Genomic DNA, 12,682 nt, shown 5'->3' with positions numbered 1-12,682 from the left:
CTTAGACAGCCTGTACACAACAGAGTGAATTTCCGCTCTGTGGTATTGTGGACACGGCTCACACATCGCTACAAACTCCAATAGTTGCAACTAAATTGTACACAGACAAAAGTCTTTGATATCTTGATTACATTAATTAACACAAACATATATCCAACCTAGCCGTTGTAGAATAAGGCAATATCGGCTATTATGTTGCAAGTGTAGGGCGGAGTGGATTATTCCTGATTTCCCGCTCTGTTCTTGTCAACGTGATGACATCAATGAACCTATCCTTACTTTTGTGCAACACTTAAGTTATAACTAACGTGTTGCTGCTACTAGCGTAAGTTTGCCTAGCCCTACCACAGGAAACGTCGCAACTGCTGATTAAGCTCTGTACGACTTTTAAGAAAGAAAAGGAAGAAAATCGTAGGGACTGCTGTCTTCCAAAGTAATGGAATGTACTCCACATTTGCTGTATTTCCAGTACGAACCAAATGCAGTGTATCTCATGGTGAAATTTTAACATGTGAAGAATATTTAAGAACTCTCTTTTTCATTGCTTTAGGAAATGTTTACTCCCAACGCAAACATCGCTACGCTCACCGTTTTGCAGCGATGTAAATATTTAGACGGTGCTTACGTATAGTTCTAGGAATCCTTAATGGTGTTTAAACTGAAAGACGCTTTGCCTTCTATTATACCTCGTAATTATTGCTCGTAAATGGATCGTTCCCGCCAAAAGAAGTTTAAAGAAAGGCCATCGAAATGAAACGATGTGGCACATAACTAGCAAAATTTGCAAACAAACGTTTATCAGTGTTGGATATTTTTAAGCGTCTTCCAGTTGCTCTGCATCCTTGTTAGCATTTCTAAACAAGGTGCCAACTGATTTACGGGGCATGAGAGTGGTTTAATTTAAGGCGCTCCTTCCCTCGGAAATGTTGAGTTCAAGAAATATGATTTTTTTCCCTTTCTTTTATCACTCTTGTCTGACTTCGACTTACAGCCGACTTGAATGGAAGGTGAAACACGAACGAAAACAGCGAAAATTATAAGTAACTTGTAACTCAAGACACTTACACAATGTTTAATAAAACAACACTAAGACTAATACGGCAATAGCGAAGTACCACGAGGCGAGAACTTGAATTTAGCCGTAGTTCGTATCGCTGTTCACCGGCCTTATCTATGAAGAGCGCTTAAAAATGATCCAATTTTCTTAAAAGGGACAATATTGGTCATAACTATAAAAACAATGCTCAAACATATATGCTGAAGCTTGTACCTGTTGGGGTATAAGCAATTCTGTTCCATAATACGAAACTTTCTGTTGACACTGGAGAAACGCTCACTGTAACTAATGCTCATTCTTACAATACTTAAGCTCTCATCTTCAAGGATGAAATCGTGAGAACGCACCTGGATGACCTCCGATTTGGTCACATGCATGGGGCACAAACAACTCTGGAAACAATAATTCCTTGTATGTATCCGTCACAGTTATCAACAAGAATCAGGAAGTCTCCCGTGCTACTGATCGTATCGAGATCCAAGTACGGCTGTCTTCTCCAGCCACGGGCTGTATCTGAAAATACGCTACTGGCCATTAAAATTGATACACCAAGAAGAAATGCAGATGATAAACGAGTATTCATTGGACAAATATATTATACTAGAACTGACATGTGATTACATTTTCACGCAATTTGGGTGCATAGATCATGAGAAATCAGTACCCAGAACAACCACCTCTGGCAGTAATAACGGCCTTGATACGCCTGGGCTTTGAGTCAAACAGAGCTTGGATGGCGTGTACAGGTACAGCAGCCCATGCAGCTTCAACACGATATCATAGTTCATCAAGAGTAGTGACTGGCGTATTGTGATGAACCAGTTGCTCGGCCACCATTGACCAGAAGTTTTCAATTGGTGAGAAATCTGGAGAATGTGCTGGCCAGGGCAGCAGTCGAACATTTTCTGTATCCAGAAAGGCCCGTACAGGACCTGCAACATGCGGTCGTGCATTATCCTGCTGAAATGTAGGGTTTCGCAGGGATCGAATAAAGGGTAGAGCCACGGGTCGTAACACATCTGAAATGTAACGTCCACTGTTCAAAGTGCCGTCAATGCGAACAAGAGGTGACCGAGACGTGTAACCAATGGCATCCCATACCATCACGTCGGGTGATACGCCAGTATGGCGATGACGAATACACGCTTCCAATGTGCGTTCACCGCGATGTCACCAAACGCGGATGCGGCCATCATGATGCTGTAAACAGAACCTGGATTCATCCGAAACAATGACGTTTTGCCATTCGTGCACCCAAATTCGTCGTTGAGTACACGATCACAGGCGCTCCTGTCTGTGATGCAGCGTCAAGGGTACCGGCAGTCATGGTCTCCGAGCTGATAGTCCATGCTGTTGCAAACGTTGTCGAACTGTTCGTGCAGATGGTTGTTGTCTTTCAAACGTCCCCATCTGTTGACTCAGGGATTGAGATGTGGCTGCACGATCCGTTACAGCCATGCGGATAAGATGCCTGTCATCTCGACTGCTAGTTATACGAGGCCGTTGGGATCCAGTACGGCGTTCCGTATTACCCTCCTGAACCCACGGATTCCATATTCTGCTAACAGTAATTGGATCTCGACCAACGCGAGCAGCAATGTCGCGATACGATAAACCGCAATCGCGATAGGCTACAATCCGACCTTTATCAAAGTCGGAAATGTGATGGTACGCATTTCTCCTCCATACACGAGGCATCACAACAACGTTTCACCAGGCAACGCCGGTCAACTGCTGTTTGTGTATGAGAAATCGGTTGGAAACTTTCCACATGTCAGCACATTGTAGGTGTCGCCACCGGTGTCAACCTTGTGTGAATACTCTGAAAATCTAATCATTTGCATATTGCAGTATCTTCTTCCTGTCGGTTAAATTTCGCGTTTTTAGCACGTCATCTTCGTGGTGTAGCAATTTTAATGGCTAGTAGTGTATTCCTATTTTAAAAACTTTAACATTAGTTATTAATTAAAGAATCAGTCAAACTGACTGAAAATTATCTATATGTTCTGCAGGCGACGTTTCTATGTCCATAGAAAAGGACTCCGTATGTATCTGTTACAGGATTTCTACGATATACGTTTGAAAAAAAGACCACCCACGTATCACAAAGGAATTATGTGAATGGAACAGAAATCAGTATATGTTAAGTACACGTATAGGCAAAGAAATGATTACAATTTCAGAAAAATTGGAAGATTTATTTAAGAGAAAGAGCTTCAGTAATTGAGCACGTGGATAATGTGTTGGTCGATCTCTAGATGATCAAAATCCCGTTCTGGTTTGAGGGCCCTGCTCTCAATGCTCCAAATGTTCTCACTTGGGGATCCGGCGACCTTGTTGGCCAAGGTAGGGTTCAGGAAGCACGAAGACAACCAGGAGAAACTCTCGCCGCGTGCGAGAGGGCATTATCTTGATGGAATGTAAGCCGAGGATTGCTCGCCACGAAGGGCAACAAAACGGGGGGTATAATATAGTCAGAGTACCGCTGAGCTATAAGGGTGCCACAGATGACAACCAAAGGGTTCCTGCTACGATACGCAATGGCGCCCCAGACGATCACACCTGGCTGTTGAGCCGTATGGTGTATGACATTCGGGTCGGTGTCCCACCACTGCCCGGACATATCCAAATATGTTTTTGGCCTGGAATGTCATTGAATTGAGTAGAACTGTCATCAGTGATGAGTCTCGCTTCGAACTGAGCCCCGATGATCAGCGATGACTTATCTGGAGACAACCAGGACGGCGGTGAGATACCGACTGACGGTCGCCCGCCATACGTTTCGGCATTCGGGATTTTGACGATCTAACGCACCAATTAGGATTTAGCACGATACCCCATAAACAAAACAAAGTTCAGAGGCGAACTAACGCGTTATTGATTTCGTCAATCTGTGAAGGTCTCTATCTCGAATAAATCATCAATTTTTTCTGGAACTAAAGTCATTTGTTTGTCTGTAGATGGACTTCAAGTCTACCGATTTCCGTCCCATTTGGATAATACAGGCAAACGATGGAAAAACCTTTTTACTGAAAACTTATGTTTTTAGGGTGGGAAATCCAAATATGATACTTAAAGAAAAACTGTATCACCCGCCATTCCTTCGCATTTTGCAGTTAAATTTATTAAATTAAGCCGTTTTTTAAAGAATTAAACAGCTTTTATACAGTTAAAATAATTTAAAAAGGAGGTGTAATGAATGTAGATGACGTTGGTAGCACTGCTGTAAAACATTTTCTGGCAAAAAAACGGTCGATTCTGTTTTTGTGTTAACATATGGTGTTTTGTTTACTGTCAGCCTAACCTCACTTTCCCGTTTCGTGTACAAGTGCTCAGTACAATGACTAATCGTGGTTGTAAAAACTTTGCTGAGAGTTCTTGTTATATTTGTGGTGAATTTGGGATTAAAAAACACCAAAGAAACATTACAGACTTTGAGAAAAAGGTTTATATGTCATACTTTGGCTCTAAACTTCGTCATCAAGATAAATATTGGGCGCCGCATAAGGTATGTTATGTGTGTGTGTTGAAGATCTGAGATAACGGCCCGAATGGGAGGAAAAAGTCTTTAGATTTGCTGTTCCTATGATATGGAGGGAGCCAAGAAATCATTCCAATGAATACTACATTTGCATTGTTGATATTACTGGTCATAATTCGAAAAACAAGAAGGTAATAAGCTATCCTACCCTTCCGTCAGCCATCCGTCCAGTAGGGCATGGTGTAGATTTGCCGGTTCCTGAACCACCAGATCATTTAAATTCTATTCCAACAGAAGTATTTTTGATGTACAATGTGATTTAGATGGACCAGATGATGATGAATTCCATTGTAATACAGAAAGTCTAGAACCCAACTTGTTTACTCAGAATAAGCTCAACGATGTGGTTAGGGATCTGGCCTTAACGAAAGAAAAAGCTGAATTACTTGGCTCTAGATTAAAAGAAAAGAACTTATTGACAGTTGGATCCAGCACATTCATGTATACAAAAAGAGAGCAGCAATTTTCCAAGAGTTTTCAACAAGAACATGATTTAGAGTACTGCTCAGACATTCCCGGTCTGATTACTAAGTTTGGTATTGCATACAAAAAGGAAGACTGGAGGCTGTTTATTGATTCATCCAAAACTAGTTTAAACGATGTTTCATTACACAGTGGTAACATGTATGCATCTATGCCTGTTGGGCATGCTGTATATATGAAAGAAAGCTATGAAAACCTAGAAGTAGTGCTAAATAAAATAGGCTATTCTGCTCATGGTTGGATGATATGTGGCGATCTAAAAGTAACATGCATGCTCCTTGGTCAGCAAGATGGCTTTACCAAATTTCCATGTTTCTTGTGTGAATGGGACAGTAGGGTTAGGGATCAACTCTGGTGCAGGAACAACTGGCCTGTGAGGGAATCAAAACCTGGTGAGAAGAACATTCTACGCAAAAACCTTGTAGATCCAAAAAACATACTCCTACCACGTCCACATATAAAATTAGGCCTAATGAAGAAGTTTGTAAAAGCTTTGCCTAAAAATGGGCCATGTTTTGAGTATCTCTGCTAAAATTTTCCACACCTTTCAGAAATTAAATTAAAAGAAGGCTTCTTTGTCGGACCTGACATTTGAAAATTGATGTCCGATGTTAACTTTGAATCCACAATGACCTTAAATGAGAAAGAAGCATGGGTATCACTAAAGCAAGTCATTACAAAGTTCTCAGGACATGAAAAAGACCCAGAATATGTTTCTATTATAGCTACAATGTTAAAGAAGTCCCAGGACTCCTGAAGATAGACGTCGACTGTGGATATTGTATCACGGACACAGTCCCTTTGACGGTTCAGAGATGTCACTAAACCCACCCAACGATGTAAACAACCATGCATGAACAGCGCCTATTAGACGGAGGGGGTCTGACAGCCGATCGGTTAAAGTCATTCTACAAGGAAGGAGGTACACGGCTCGTGTTGTCTGTAGTTCAATCATGCCTAGACAGTCAATACCGCGGTTTGATCGTGTCCGCATTGTTACTTTGTGCCAGGAAGGGCTCTCAAAAGAGGAGGTGTCCAGGAGTCTTGGAGTGAACCAAACCGATGTTGTTCAGACGTGGAGGAGATACAGAGATACAGAAACTGTCGATGACATGCCTCGCTCAGGCCGCCCACGTGCTACTACAGCAGTGGATGACCACTACCTACGGATTACCTGAAGTTTTGGGGTGGCATTATGTGGGGCCGACGTACACCGCTGGTGGTCATGGAGGTCGCCGTAACGGCTGTACGATATGTGAATGCCATCCTCTGACCAATAGTGCAACCATATCGTCAGCATATAGGCGAGTCATTCGTCTTCATGGACGACAATTCGCGCCCCCATCGTGCACATCTTGTGAATGACTTCCTTCAGGATACCGACTTCGCTCAACTAGAGTGGCGAGCATGTTCTCCAGACATGAACCCTATCGAACATGCCTGGGATAGGTTGAAAAGGGCTGTTTATGGACGATGTGACCCGCCAACCACTCTGAGGGATCTACGCCGAATCGCCTTTGAGGAGTGGGACAATCTGGATCAACGGTGCCTTGATGAACCTGTAGACAGCATGCCATGACGAATACAGGCATACATCAACGCAAGAGGACGTTTCCTTTAATTTACGTCTTGGTCACAAATTTTTGTTAACAGATTACCGGTTTCGGTCTGTAATGACCATCATAAGATATGTTTTATAAAATCAGTAAAGGAAACCTATTGTTTATGCGGGTCACTGTTTTATTCGCGACAGTGTCGCCGCTTGTGAAGCAAGAGGACGTCTTGCTGGGTATTAGAGGAACCTATGTGTACAGCATTTTGGACCACCACCTCTGATGGTCTCGCTGTATGGTGTTACAACATGCAATGTGTGATTTTCATGAGCAATAAAAAGGGCAGAAATGATGTTTACGTTGATCTCTATTCCAATTTTCTGTACAGGTTCCGGAACTCTTCGAACAGAGGTGATGCAAAACATTTTTTGGTGTGTGTGTATATAAAAGAAGCCGACACGAATGGAGACTCATCCTAGAGACGATACAGACCACAAATAGGGAAATCCACTGACAAACCATTAATCTAACCAAAGTCTGGGAATGAGCATCTCGCGAACAGCGAAGCTGGCTTTTGTTGCCGTACTGCTGTGAGAACGCGGAAGTGGCTGACGGGCGGCGAAATCACGAGCAGGTGAGAGGGTGGTGGACGTCCGTGCCTCCTCACAGAATGCGGAGGTCGAAGACTTGCCTTTTGTGTAAAACAAGGTAGCCTGCCATCCGTGACAGATTTGACGAGAGAATACAATCCTGGCGCATAACTTGCAGCGCACATTGTGTCACACGGGGCTGTGCAGCAGACGGTCTGTATGTGTTCGCAGTTTAACCCGACGACATTGTCAATCACGATTTCAGTGGCCATGGCATTATCAAATCGAGACCGCGGATAAGTGGTTGGATGAATCACGTTTCTTGTTACACTAACCCCGTTTCGCCAACTGACATCAAACAGAGCACCCAGGAAACTTGTCACCCCGTCACTGCAACAACTTTGCATCTCGTTGACAGAAGTTTTATTCAAATTGTTTTGTACACAGCCGTGTCAAGTACATCAGTTACATGATAGGAAAAATATTATATTAAAAACTGTAACTGTCCAAAAAATAAATTTAAAAATATTTTCATAACCACACAAGAAAAGTAGCGTTTCTTACATTTATCTATATAAATAAATATTTCCATCAGTTAATATTTTGTAAGTTCTATAGAAGGTACATTTCCTGAAACACTTTATGAGCACAGCACATACAGTTTTAACTGCACTGCAACAGTGCATCATAGCATTTGCTGGTGGATACAGTATAATCAATTTAATCAGCTGCTGATGATCAACAGTTTCCGTCTCGATATGCACTCACGTGAAGGAATGACAATAGAAACAGTTCCAAAAAAAGTTAACAGATAAGGCCTGTAAACATAAAGAAACCTGACATAACACAGACTCAAAGAAAAAAAGAAAAAAATACCAGTTTGCAGTGACGTTAAGTTACCAAAGTAAACGAGAAGAACGATGGTATGAACGTTAATCTCGGAACACTCATTTAATTCAAAATCCAACGACGAAGGGTTGAACAGTTTGATTTTTCCCGTCGCGAATCGTCGAGATCCAGTTGTCTGAGCAAGAAGACGCGACCACACCTTAAAGAAGTGGCGTCATTGTAAAAGTGTCGCGTGCTCCTGTCATGGAGATAAACAGATAACATGACATACAGCGGAGAACTGCTCACTCCACGCTTTTGAAGATGGACTCAAAAACTTGCATGAACTGACAATGAGTGTTGCGATCTGCCTTTAAATTTGAAGATTAACTTTTAAATACATTGTGTGTGTGTATGTTCTCAAACCCAAGCAATAAAAATTTAAAAAATGGCATGAACCAGCTATATATGTAAATGTAGATGTAGTTTTGTTGTTCAGTATCACGCAACACTGAAAATACAAATTGCATGAAACTTGCTAATTTTTATAAACTGCATGGAACTTGCTAATTTTTATAAATTCCGTTGTGCTAATAACGAATATCAATAGGAAAATGAAAACTTAGCTCTGGATTTTGTTTTACAGAGGTTTTCAAAGATAAAGGGAAACGGAAGAAATTTGTACCCCATGTATGTTGCTACATATGACAAGACTGGAACAATAAAACAAAAATATTGTTCGACATTCCGATCACACCAGTTCAGTACCTCACCTCAGTTAGTGCTGTAGATGATAGTGATTGTAATTTGTCATTGTTTATTCTATAGTTATTTCTAGATAGCTCATGAATAATTTTGTGAAGAAAATTAATCGTGTAAACGAGGCCTATAAGCATCTGGGGGGAAAATTCCCACTGATGAGAGGTATCCAAAACCAAAGATGGTGTATTCGCTAACTCACAGATTCCAGAGCTTTCCAGAGACAAGCCTCTGAATGAAATGCTATATTGTGATGAGAAGTCTGCCTGAGAAAGTTTTTAGAATTCAGTCTCTTAGGAAATAAGAGAGCCCAAAATTATAAGAAACGTTTGGGAGAACTGTTGCCTATTATAAACACCTATGCTATAACATTACTCTAAAACACACTTCCTTTATACCCATCTCGACTTCTGTCCTAATAATAGCAGAGAAGTTATTAACAAACATGGGAAGTGACTTATCAGGATATTGCTGTCCTTTTATTTATTTATTTATTGGCTTTCGTTACATGCTCATACAACCATCTCAACAATGGGAAGACGATACGACAGAGTCTTTCGACGATTCTTATCACACAAAAGGCCCAAGCCATATCCTGCTACGAAGTTATATAGGCTTAAATTTGTCATGTGACACCTCGCAGGCAATTTTCGTTACAGGTATGACGATACAAAGATATGGACAACACTAAACCGACTCTCCGAATAGAGAAAACCCCCAGCCCGACTGGGAAATGAACCCGGACCCCTTCGGGTAGCAATCTGTCATGCTGATGCCGCAGCTATCGAGGCGGATCATATTGCACTCATTGAGAAGAGGTATACTGGAAATTGGCGACTTTCTGTTTTGGCAGAATGCCTCCGAACAATTGCAGGGAGCCTCTAGATACAACTTATAAGCAGTGCCCAAAGCAGCATCACGCAGTCGATTAATAGTCGGATAAAAAAATTGTTCAAATTGTCAAGTTAGAACTCTTATGATAGTAAATATGTTTGTACTAGAGAATATTACGTTCGTAAGCCGTACCTTGTGCTATTTCGTTAATTAATTAATTAATTAATTAATGGACTGTTTGTACATGGTTGCTAATTTCTATACGAAACTGGAAAAAATAAATAAAAGAGTAAAAAATAAAAATAATGTAAATACTTGGAGAATTCTCTGGTTCAATGTATTTACCTTGAGAGCTGATGTTTATTGAATTTTATTAGTGCTAGCGTTTCATATTATTCGAGAAATGCGTGACGTTGGTGCCTAACAATTATTGACAATTATTTTTTACTATACATTTCTAACATATACAGTGTAAAATAAAGTATTTCTATCATTACAAAAATTTATTTCTATTGAACTAGCTTTGCAGTTTGTTGCATATCGTAGTTTACTTTTTATACATACACTTCTACTCTTCATGTTGCACCCCAGTTACAAGAAGTTGGCTAGCGTTTCAAGATGACGGTGCACCGCCGTACTGTTATTTGTTCGCTGGTTCCTAGATGAAACCTTTTCGGACAAATGGCTTGGTACGGATGTTTCTACATACGCCTACCACGTTAACCAAATATAACGTCTCTGGACTTTTTCGGGGGTTAGGTTAAGGATAATGTGTTCATTTCACCAAATCCTGACGTGTAAACTCTTACGCCACGAAAACGATGTGCTGAGAAGGGACGGGGAGGAGGACATTAGACTTTAACGTCCTGTCGACAACGTGGTCATTACAGACGGAGCATAATCTCGGATCATGCAAGGACGGAGAAGGAAATCGGCTGTACCCTTTCAAAGGAACCATCCCTCCATTTTCCTTAAACGAGTTAGGAAGATCACGAAAAACCTGAATCTGGATGTCCGGGATCGGGCTTAAACAGTCATCCTCCCAAAGACGAGTCAGGTGTGCTAACCATTGCGCCACCGCGCTCGGTATGTTGTAGAGGCGATGACGGAAAAGATGTTGACAAATACATGGAGGGAAATTGAGATTTACCTAGACGTGCTACGGTGAACGAAGGAGAACATGTAAAAGTGTATTCGTAAATAAACTCTGTGAGCTACACTATCCGGCAACCTGACTGAAAATGACTTACAAGTTCGTGGCACTCTCTATCGGTAATGCTGGAGTTCAATATGGTGTTGGCCCACTCTTAGTCTTGATAGCACACGTTCAATCAAGAGCTGGAAGGTTTCTTGGGGTACGGCAGCCCTTTCTTCACGGAGTGCTGCACTTTGGAGAAGTATCGATATCAGACGGTGAAGCTTGGAACGAAGTCGGCGTTCCAAAACATCCCAAAGGTGTTCTATATTATTTAGGTTAGGACTCTGTGCAGGCCAGTCCATTACAGTGATGTTATTGTCGTACAACCACTCCGCCACAGGCTGTGCATTATGAACAGATGCTCGATCGTATTGAAAGATGCAGTCGGCATCCCCGAATTGCTCTTCAACAGTGGGAAGCAAGAAGGTGCTTAGAACATCAATGTAGGCCTGTACTGTGATAGTACCACACAAAACAACAAGGGGTGCAAGCCCCCTCCATCAAAAACACGACTACACCATAACACCATCGCCTCCGAATTTTACTGTTGGCAATACACACGCTGGCAGATGACATTCACCAGGCATTCGCCATTCCCACGCCCTGCCATCGGATTGCCACATTGTGTACCGTGATTCGTCACTCCACACAACATTTTTCTACTGTTAAGTCGTCCAATGTTTACTCTCCTTACACCAAGCGAGGTATCGTTTGGCACTTACTGATGTGGTGTGTGGCTTATGAGCAGCTGCTCGACCATGAAATCCAAGTTCTATCACCTCCCACCTAACTGTCATAGTAAATGCAATGGATCCTGATGGAGTTTGAAATTCCTGTGTGATGGTCTGGATTGATGTCTTCCTATTACACATTACGATCCTCTTCAACTGTCGGAGGTCTCTGTCAGTCTACAGACGAGGTCGGCCTGTACGCTTTCGTGCTGCACGTGTCCTTCCACGTTTCCACTTCACTATCACATCGGAAACAGTGGACCTAGGGATGTTTAGTAGTGTGGAAATCTCGCGTACAGACATATGACACAAGTGACACCCTATCACCTGACCACGTTCGAAGTCCGTGAGTTTCGCGTCTATCGACTACTGAGGTCGCTGACATAGAGTACCTGGCCGTAGATGGCAGCACAATGCATCTAATATGAAAAACGTGTGTTTTTGGGGTTGGTCAGTTACTTTTGATGACGTAATTTAAGTTACCATTGGGGACAAAACACATGGGCATATATGGCATAGACACTTAGAAATAAATTTTTGTAATCAGGGGATGACTTCATTATTACCCTCTTTTGCTACTTGAATAAAGGTATAAAACACGAAGCATATCCCTGAAGCTGGAGCTAAATCTTCCTTTAAATGGCTATTTTTCATTATACAGTGTTCAGAAGAATTAGAGGAACATTAGTTTGAGCGTGAGCCATAGTCGATGGAGCAACAATAACTGAGGCCTGGATATCTTACCAAATTATACCTTTATCTTTCACAATTTAAGTACAAAACAGAACATCATGACATCCTGGACCGTTTACATAAAAAAGAACTCAAAAATCTGATAGGTTTCGGAAACAAAGCGGAAACAATCATTCCTCCTGTCAATCAGGGTGTTTTTCAGTGGGTTTTGAGATCTTCAATAACATGTATACTCTCCGTGGGCGTTTATCACTGCCTGACATCTACGTGGCATGATCTATGTAAATCTACGGAGGTCATCTTGTTGTATATGTTCCCATTCTTGTGTGAGAGTGTGCAGTGGCACTGGACGACCACTAACACGTCCGTCTAATATGTCCCGCATATGCGTGACAGGGCTTAGGTCGATACTCAC

This window comes from Schistocerca cancellata, chromosome 3 (assembly GCF_023864275.1).
Source record: "Schistocerca cancellata isolate TAMUIC-IGC-003103 chromosome 3, iqSchCanc2.1, whole genome shotgun sequence".
Taxonomy (NCBI): Eukaryota; Metazoa; Arthropoda; class Insecta; order Orthoptera; family Acrididae; genus Schistocerca; species Schistocerca cancellata.
This window is presented reverse-complemented; position numbering follows the sequence as displayed.